The following is a 10,527-nucleotide window of genomic DNA, read 5'->3' on the forward strand; positions in this document are numbered from 1 at the left end:
TCTAAGTTAATGTCTTCGTGCACACATTTGTCTAAACCAATAGCTCTACCATGCTTTTATACCTAGGAAGACTCAATTAAGGACTACCACAAATGATGAATGCTCAGTAGAGAACCACCAAATAAAAAAAACAAGGCAATTAAAAAATGTTGTAGTTAAACTCAAGTATGTTATTCAAGTAATAAAAAAAGATTCAGGTTTAATTATGAGCCCGGGAAGTGAGCTGAAGTACTTTTCCACTACAATCAATGAAATCTCTTCAGCCTGGTGTGAACTCAGTAAGCCTACAGTAGCAACAAAAAGGTACCTACTTCTATGGTCTTAAAGTTAAAAGAAAAAACAGAAACCAATTCCATAATTTCATTCTATGGCATGAAAATAATCAGAAGCAAGTTCAATTTTACATCAGGCATCCTTGGTCTGCCTAACAATATAGTCAGATTCACATCTAGATTATTAAATGATTATTCAGTTTCATACCAAGAAATTTAAAGAGTTTAAAAGTAAATCTAAGTTTCATGGTGTAAAAAACTTAGTATATCACAGTTAGCAATCGAAAGAAACATAAAATTGGAATTTGGAATGATACCCTTCAAGGTCAATACTCAAAGCTTTTCAGCTGACATAAGAAATAGAAAGCATAAATACTAGGGTCCAAAATTGATCTGAGCTTAAAAACTAATCAACATCCAATAAATTGAAACCAGAGCACCCAGAGTAGCAAAAACAGCTGCAGGATTCTTTTAAATATTAGCACTAGAAACAAATTTGCACCAACATTCAAAGAGGTAATAATCCACAACTTCAATTTACAGCATTCAAACACTTCAATTTGCAGCACTTTAACATTTCAATTAACAATATTTATAGCACTTCAATTTACAGCATTCAAACACTTCAATTTGCAGCACTTTAACATTTCAATTAACAACATTTAACCGCTTCAATTTGCAGCACTTTAACACTTCAATTTACAGCATTAAAACACTTCAATTTGCAGCACTTTAACATTTCAATTAACAACATTTAAACATCTCAATTTCCAGCAACTAAACACTTCAATTTGCAGTACTTAAACACTCCAATTTACAGCACTTTAACACTTCAATTTGCAGCACTTTAACAGTTCAATTTACAACATTTAAACACTTTAATTTGCAGCACTTTAACATCTCAATTAACAACATTTATACACCTCAAGTACAGCGAAATGGAATAGCTTTGTTCTTTTTCCCCTTTTTTTATTACTATTAGTAACCACTAGAGGACTGGTGGTAGCATAGCAATATTAGTTTTTTTATAAATAAACAAATAAATAAGATCATAATGTTTTGTATAACTTAAGATCAGAGAAATGTTTATGGCGTATAGCTGAACTTTGCATCATTCTTAGGAATTGAAGGTAGCCTAGTCAGCCTTTTGGTAGAAACACTTCCTCCAAGATTTAAGTGATAATGATATATCTTATTATCACTAATGCCTGCAGCCAGACACAAAATTAACTTTATTAAATACATAACGAAGAATTTAACAGAAGGGACACACACACACACACACACATATTAACATTTCAATTAACAACATTTATACACCTCAATTAACATCTCAATTTCCAGCAACTAAACACTTCATTAGTGATGCACTAGCAGATTAATTAGAGCCTGAAATTGCTTCATTAAAAAATTATAAAATATACTTCAAACATTTTACTTTAGAAATTGAGGGTAGTAAGCAATTTATTAAAAAATTAAAAAAAGTTATATAAGATTTTTATTATAAAATATTTAATAAAAAGATAAAATTACAAATAATTATTAAAATTAAATGAATATAATGAAACTTAACCAAACCAAGAGATATTGATTCATTGAAGTTATCAAAACCTAAATTGATATCCACAAATTTATCATTCTCTTCTCATTTCAGCTAAACTTCGTACATAAACCACATGTCATTATGGAGGTGAAGTTAATAGTTAAACAATGAAGGTAATCATTTTAACTAAAATGTTGGTTCACCTCTCTGACTTGTGCAATCAATAAACATTTCTAATGAATTTGAAATAAATGAAAAAAGAATATATAAATCAAATACTATTCAAACAGTGAAATTTGAAGTACCTTTTTTACTCCTTTCAGCAAACATATTTCTCCCAGTAAAAATTGCTATAGGGAACGAAAGAATTATTTGGCTAATGATGCCTTTATTCCATATGGTGATAGAAGTCACAAAGATCAACACCTCAAGCAAGACGTATGCAAAACGTAAACTCTCATACATCAAGATTTCAACAGCATCTTGTTCAGTAGCCTTTTCCTGATGATGGAGAAAACACTTATATTAGTTAACTGCTGAAATCCCATATTCAGTTCTACTACTGGAAACTTACAAAGAGCCTATTCAATCACCTCTAAAATGTCAAAGCTAAATAAATATATCATCAATTCCTACTGTTTGTGGAGGAAAAGAATTTCAAACCATGAACTAATGAAAGCATCTAATTTCAACAGCTTAACAACAAATGTACCCTTTTCCTATACCGATATGAATAGTTCTCTCATAGGCAATTCATCAAACATAAGGAGAGTAAACTTTAGATTCTTTACCATACGCAATCCAACACAAAAAAAATTCCTATAATTCTATAATCTCAATTGAATCCATAGAGAAACCCAAGAAACGGCTGGAACAACACATTGCGGCAGATTTTAAAGAGCACCTCAAAGAAAGAAAGAAAAAAGTCGATGGCATAGAAAATAAAATAAAGAAAACCCATTAACAGGAAAACGTGAATGCGACTGATACCTTGAATTAGAAGAAAACCAGTAGGAAGAAAACCAGTAGGTTACCTTCAATCTAAATAGGGAGAATAAACTACTAAAAATAGTAATGATTTAAAGCTATCCAATAAAATTGAAAGGAAAAAAAAAAGAAAAAAGTACAGGACATGATGGAAAGAAAGTTAAAAGAGATAAGCCGACTCACTTGACGACCATCGATTTCATGTGCTAAGACTCGAACATGCTCGATAGCTCTGGCTTCACACAGTTCTTCGCTCTGCTTTGCTTCCAAAAACCCTTTGTGCCTTTTTCAGTTTCTTTTTTTCTTTTATTCCAGATCGAGAAAAGAAAAGTAGCTAAATTTTATTTGGGAGATTTAGGGCAAGCGACATAGATGAGAAAAAGAGGGAGTAACGAGCAGGTAAGAGTGAGCGGGATTTTGATTTCTCTTTTTTTTTTTTTTTTTTTTTGGGTAAAATAATGGCTTTTTGCGGCGTTTTTAAAAAAAAGGCCAGTATAGCTTAATTTTTTGCAGCATTTTTAGTATAAACGCCACTATAGCTTAGTTGGTTAAGTTTGCTTGCTCTTTACCTTAGTACCTGGGTTCAAATCTCGTTGTTAGCAATTTTGAATCTTTTTTGTATCCCTCCGTACCTTGCTCTTTTTGTACTTGCATTTATTATTTTAATCAATTAACTCTTCAATATTACATTAATATATATTATTAGTACAATAATATAGACGGATTGACAATTTGAGCTACATATTACAAGTAATACATTAACATTAATATCTGAGCACATAATACATTAATATATATTATTAGTACAATAGTATAGAAGGATTCACAATTGATATACGGGCACATACATAATTTGAGCTACAATATTATGAATATTAAATCGCTAAAGCTAAAATTTTAGAATTGTTGTATAAATTTTAAAATTTAATAAGTGTAAAGGATAGGTGCAATAAATTATACATAATACAAGATATTATTAGAATAAAAATATATCTTATACAAAAATAATGACGGTACTAAAATATACAAAAATATTACACATAATTCATTCCTTGTTTCACTGTAATAATCTTACAATGGTATTTCTATATATTCATTGTGACAGTCCAAAATTGACCCTAGACGGGATGTGGTTGCGGGACCACAAAACCGAGGCATAAAAAATAATTTAAAATTTATTCTGATGCCTATGATATGTGTTAAATTGTGTGTGACATTTTTGATGATTTGATTTAGTGTTATAAAGGTGAATTTCACTAGAAAGGACTTGTGTGAGAAAACTTAGAAATGAGATAGGCAAATGTTGAAGTGGCCTATTGATGCATACTAGGAAATGTTGTCCTTGCATGTCAAATTTCCCAAATTTGACTATAGTGGCGACCAAGGTGGGTATGATGGGCAAGGAAAACATGTTTCCAACATGTTTGGTTAGTGAGTTATGTATGAAGGAATATAATAAAATTAGCATAAAAAATGAACAAAAAAAAAAGAAAGATGAGCATGGATGCCCCTTGTTGCCGTGAGTAGAGGAAAAAGAAAGGAGAAATTTTGTTCATCCATTTTCACTTCTTGGCCGAAAATACTAAGGAAAAAGGGGAGGATTTTTGCTTCATGCTTGGTTTAGAAGAGAACTAGAAGGAGATTTGGCTATACTTGCATCAATATTAAGGTATGTTTGAGGTGGTGTCATGAGATTCATGCTTGTTTTGGTTGCTTACTTGATGTGCATGTTAGCCATGGTTCAAATCCTTGTTATGCCATGAAAATGGTATTTAGCCAAGGTTGATATTGTGTTGAAACTATTGCATGCTAAATGTGAAGCTTTCTATTGATGCATGTAATGATGGATTAACTACTCTTGAAATTTCTTTTAGTATTCTTGAGTAGGGCATTGAGTCCTTTGTTTAACCATGACAAAAAATTTTAAAAGGGGCATGGTGTGTGAGGTATTCGCCATGGTATGCTCATGAGCATGGTTTATGCTTCTTGCATGATATTAAAAAAATTTGTGTTTTGAATGGTTATGGACACCTTAAAATTTGGCCTTGCACCTATGTGTGGATATATGTTTGCACATGATGTTTTGGTTATGAAGTAAATGATAAATGTGTTTGTTTAAAAAAATAAATTGTTGGAGAATGTTTGTAAAATTTCAAGTATATTCGGCCATTGGGTGAGTATGTAAGTGATGTTGAATCAAGTTTTTGGTGCATATTTGGTGATGTGTATAATCGACCAAATGGGTGATTAGTAAAAAAATGGTTGCGAATATACAAGCATACATATGCATGTGTAGTTGAATTATGAATGTTTAGCAAGATGGTTAAACTAGTTGATTTATTGATTAAGCTCAAGGAGTTAAAGAAGGAGAATCAAGCAAGGGAAAGACGAAGGTCATCGAGTAGCCGACTTGGACTGTTTTACCCAACACAAGGTAAGTCATTAAGCATATATTTGGTGTTGATGTAAATGACCATAATATATACGCATAATTGTGTTTAAATGAGTTGATGTGTAAATGAAAATGTATGTGTATGGAATGATGCCATGGTTGAATGTATAAAAGCAGACAACATGCATAAGGTATTGGTCTCGGCACTAAGTGTGCGGGTATAAATGGACACGGTGACAAGATTGGCACTAAGTGTGCGGGTTTAAAATTGTACAGCACTAAGTGTGCGAGTTTGATTATATAGCACTAAGTGTGCGAGCTGAAAATATATAGCACTAAGTGTGCGAGCTGAAAATTATATAGCACTAAGTGTGCGAGCTGAAAATATATAGCACTAAGTGTGCGGATTCACTATATGCTCTTGTATTACAATTGGCACTGAGTGTGCGACATTATCGAGTTAATCCCGGACAGCGGATCGGGTAAGTACCTTGAGCTCATGACGAATAGGCAATACATTCATGCTCGGGGTTGAGCTTGGTAAGCTTGAAATCTATGTGATGATTGTAATTGTATGATTGTGGTGCGAATGAGTTGGTGTGTAAAAATGCCTCAAATATCTTATTGTATAGAATATGAAATGTGGATGTATGACTTGGTATGAGATTGAACCGAAAGGTTCGAGGAATTATGGTATAGTTTCGATATGGATGAAGTACCTAGCCTCGTTTATTGTTTGATGTTGCGAAAACTTTATTAATGGATGGTTGATGAATGCTTATGACTTCTTGAGTTATAAACTCACTCGGTGTTTTCTTGTCACCCATTTTAGGTCTCTTGGACTGGTATTGTCGCGTGCTCGGAACCGTCGTTGAAGTCATCACACCGGCTGGAAACCTTTTGGTATTGTCTTCGTAGTTAAACTAGGAGAACAATTGGCATGTATAGGCTATTATGTTTTGTTGAATTGTGGGTTGTAAACTTTAAGCCATGTGAAAATGGCCTGTGTGGTCGTCGAGTGGGATGCTAGAACCTATAGCCACAAGTCTTAGAAACTTTAATTTTGATAAGGTGGCCATAAATTGTGTCATGTATGATGGATGATTAGTAAGGCCAAGGAAAGATTCATGAAATTGGCATAGTCTACTGCAGTAACTGTTGCTGACAGCAGCAGTGAGATGAGATTGAAAAATCACTAAAAATAGTAGAAGTAGAATTAAATAGTGAATAAATTATTAAATTTAACCTTGATGAATCTATTTTTATATGGACAAAACGAAATGACCATATGAGCAGTATACTGAGAGATATTAGAGTTCTTGTGAGACAGGGCCAGAACGGTTTCTGGGTCCCCTGTTGCGACTTTGAAAATTTACTATAAATTATCCAGAAAGAATTAGAAGTCATGCCTTATATGTGCAGATTCCATTTTGAGTCTAGTTTCTTTAGAAATAAACGGCACCAGTATTAAAGCCCTGTACAGAGAGATATTCAAGTTGTAACGCGCGAAGGTTAGTGTAGTCGACCCCTGTAACATGGGTGACTTTAACTAATAAACTGTACCAATTGGCCCAACCAAAAATTCTAGAAATAAATCCAGGGATGTATATATGAGTCTAGTTTCAGGGAAAATTTACGGAACTGATTTTCGAGTTCTGGAACTCGAGATATGATTTTTAAGGTGACAGTGACGCAATTAGCTAGCCTGCCTGGAACTGAAATAAAATATTATCAAGAGAGAAAAAAGGGAAGTAAGCCCGGTAACACCACGTGTTCAAATCCGGTGACGGTCACGGGTTTGGGGTGTTACATTTTATTGGTATCAGAGCTATGGTTTAGTCAGTTCTAGGACTACCATAGAGCGTGTGATTCTAGCTATACATGCCAATTTGTTAGTGCTTAATAATGTGATGACTTCTAACGGTTGAAATTTTTGTTTTGATTAGCAATGGAGCCCGGAATAGAGAGACCCTTGGCGGATGACGTTGAAAGTGTAGCGGCTGCTCCCGCGCAAGGGACACCGCCTGTTGAGCCTCAGTCATCCGCGAATAATCAAAATGAAGGCGAAACAAGCCTTCTTCACCATGATGAATGAGTGGGTCGCACAATATGCCCGAACCAACCCTACTGTCCAACCATTCCGAATTTAAATACTCCGCCCCAAGAGTCCGCAATGCCTCCGATTCTTGATCCTGTGAGGCTAAGCAAACCTGTAGACTTGATTAGGAAGGGCGAATGAGGAGTTCAAGGCCATAGTCACGATGATCTTTGAAAGAGCGAATTCGCTCGATAACACCATTCGAGTGTTAGATGAACTGTCATGCACACTCGATGAATGTCTTAAGTGTGCTACATCCTTGTTGCGAGACTCGACTTACTATTGGTGGAGGACTTTAATTTCCATAGTCCCAAATGAGCGAGTTACTTGGGATTTCTTTCAATCCAATTTGAAAGAAATACATTAGTCAACAGTTCATAGATCGAAGCGTAAGGAATTCTTGGAACTCAAGCAAGGCCAGTATGGCCAGTATCTGAATCGAGCATGAGTTCGTAAGACTTAGTCGGTATGCTCGGGAGTGTGTGGTGATGAGGTTGCGATGTGCAAAAGATTTGAAGAAGGATTGAATGAAGAGTTAAAGTTACTAGTGGGAATTTTGGAGATAAAGGAGTTCGTGACACTAGTCGAACGAGCACGCAAGGCGGAAGAACTTGGGAAGGAGAAGAAGAAGGTTGAATTGAAGCAAGAGATTACCGTAAAAGATCGACAAGTAAAGCTCCGTTCTCGGTGTAAAGAGGTTCGGGGAGGACACCATGAAGTCGAGGACGATGCTGGAATTTCCATTAGAGCCCGACCATTGACGGACTCGAGCTACTTTGGTAGCTAGTGTGGGCAATAATCGTCAAGAGAGACTGAATGCCCCAATGTGGAAGATGACACCTAGGTGAATGTTGGGGTAAGTCATTAATAGGGCTGTTATGGATGCGGTTCGAAGGACCACCTCATTAGAGATTGCACGGAGCTAGATGAGAGGAATAAGACGCAAGGTGCAAGACCTAGTGGAACGACGGCTGGAGGTAGGCCCCCGAGAATCTCTGGAGGTAGGAGTGGTAATCGAGAGGAGCCTCTAATACTGCTGTCCGATCCGAGACCCGTGCTCTGCTAGAGCATATGCCATCCCGCGCGAGAGGAGGCATCCTCCCCGACGTCATCACTGGTACTTTTACTCTCTTTGATACTAGTGTGATTGCATTGTTTGACCCGGCTCTACTCATTCATATGTATGTGAAACCTTAGCATCCAAGAAGACTCTACTGTTGAGTCTCTTGAATTGTAATTCAGTGTCAAACCCTTTGGGTCAATACGTACTAGTTGATAAAGTGTGCAAGAGATGCCTCCTAATAATTTGAGAATCCTGTTTTCCGGCCGATCTGATGCTTCTACCATTTGATGAATTCGATGTTATTCTTGGTATGGATTGGCTGACCGTACATGATGCGATGGTGGACGCAAAAGGAAAACCATTGATTTGAGGAGTGCAAATAACGAGGTAGTCCGAGTCGAGTCTACTGATTTAAAAGGAGTGCCAGCGATAATATCTTCTATGACTGCTCGGAGATATGTGAAAAAGGGGTGTGAAACATACCTTGCGTATGTGTTTGAAAGTAAAGAGATGGAAAAGAAACTCGAATCGGTACCAGTGGTTTGTGAGTATTCGGATGTTTTTCCGAGGAGTTACCGGATTGCCACCGGTTCGAGAAGTGGAATTGACATCGAAGTTGTACCGGTACTACGCCGATCTCAATAGCCCGTGTCGTATGGCATTAACGGAGTTAAAGGAATTGAAGGTTCAATTGCAAGAATTGACGGATAGAGGTTTCGCTCGACCGAGTTTTTCTCCATGGGGCGCACCAGTATTGTTTGTGAAAAAGAAGGACGGAACCATGAGGTTGTGCATCGACTATCGTCAACTCAATAAAGTGACGATAAAGAATAAATATCCGTTGCCACGAATTGACGATTTGTTTGATCAATTAAAGGGAGCCTCAGTGTTTTCAAAGATAGATTTGAGATCGGGGTACTATTAGTTGAGGGTCCGAGAATCGGACATACCCAAAACCGCTTTTAGAACGAGGTACGGTCACTACGAATTCTTGGTGATGCCGTTTGGGCTCACTAATGCCCCTGCGGTGTTTATGGATTTAATGAATAGAATTTTCAGGCCATACTTGGATCGGTTTGTAGTTGTATTTATCGATGACATTTTGGTCTATTCGAGAGATGAAAGCGAACATCTTGAACACCGAGGCTAGTGTTGCAAATCTTACGAGATAAGCGAGTTATCATAAAGTTCGATAAATGTGAATTTTGGTTGAAAGAGGTTAGCTTTTGGGGCACGTGGTGTCCGTGATCGGTGTCGAGGTGGACCCGAACAAAATTTCGGCCATAGTCGATTGGAAACCACCAAGGAATGTTACCGAAGTTAGGAGCTTTTTGGGGCTTGCCGGATACTATCGACGATTTGTGAAGGGTTTTTCGGTGATAGTTGCACCGATGACAAAACTACTTCAAAAAGATGTTAAGTTCGAGTGGTCGGAACGCTGTCAAGAAAGTTTCGATCGACTAAAGACCCGTTTAACCGAGGCCCCGGTACTAGTACAGCCGGAGTCCGGTAAAGAGTTTGTCATATACAGTGACGCATCCTTGCTTGGGTTAGGTTGTGTGTTGATGCAAGAAGGTCGAGTTGTGGCTTACGCGTCAAGACAACTAAAGCCGCATGAAAGAAACTATCCGACCCATGACCTTGAACTAGCAGCCATAGTGTTCGCTTTGAAGATATGACGGCATTACTTGTTTGGGGAAAGGTGTCACATTTATTCGGACCACAAGAGTCTAAAATATTTGATGACTCAGAGAGATTTAAACTTGCGACAAAGACGTTGGCTTGAGTTGTTGAAAGACTATGAACTCATCATTGATTATCACCGGAAAGGCCAACGTGGTGGCCGATGCCTTAAGTCGCAAGGCCTTGTTTGCTTTGAGAGCGATGGATGCTCATCTATCCGTTTCACCCGATGAGGTGCTAGTAGTCGAATTAGAGACCAAACCGTTATTGATTCATCAAGTACTCGAATCTTAGAAGGTCGACGCGAATTGGTCGCTAAGCGAGCGAATGTGTTTCGAATGAGGAATCGAATTTCAGATTGACGACCATGATTGCTTGACGTTCAAGGGTCGATTATGTATTCAAGGAATTGAACTTGTTTGATGATTTTGAACGAGGCTCACATGAGTCGAATGTCAATCCACCGGGTAGTACTAAAATGTACAATGA

The 10,527-nt window shown here is 37.0% G+C and overlaps 1 long non-coding RNA gene across 1 annotated transcript; it reads right to left on the bottom strand.

Moving 5' to 3' along the window:
- Positions 1-1,039: 1,039 nt before the first annotated feature.
- Positions 1,040-3,266, bottom strand: LOC128294081 (uncharacterized). The gene is made up of 3 exons (XR_008284296.1): positions 2,986-3,266; positions 2,121-2,316; positions 1,040-1,480 (listed from the first exon to the last, which is right to left on the bottom strand). It is a non-coding gene; the product is annotated as an uncharacterized LOC128294081 (long non-coding RNA).
- Positions 3,267-10,527: the final 7,261 nt, after the last annotated feature.

The sequence above is a fragment of the Gossypium arboreum genome, chromosome 6 (genome assembly GCF_025698485.1).
Source record: "Gossypium arboreum isolate Shixiya-1 chromosome 6, ASM2569848v2, whole genome shotgun sequence".
NCBI classification, from domain to species: domain Eukaryota; kingdom Viridiplantae; phylum Streptophyta; class Magnoliopsida; order Malvales; family Malvaceae; genus Gossypium; species Gossypium arboreum.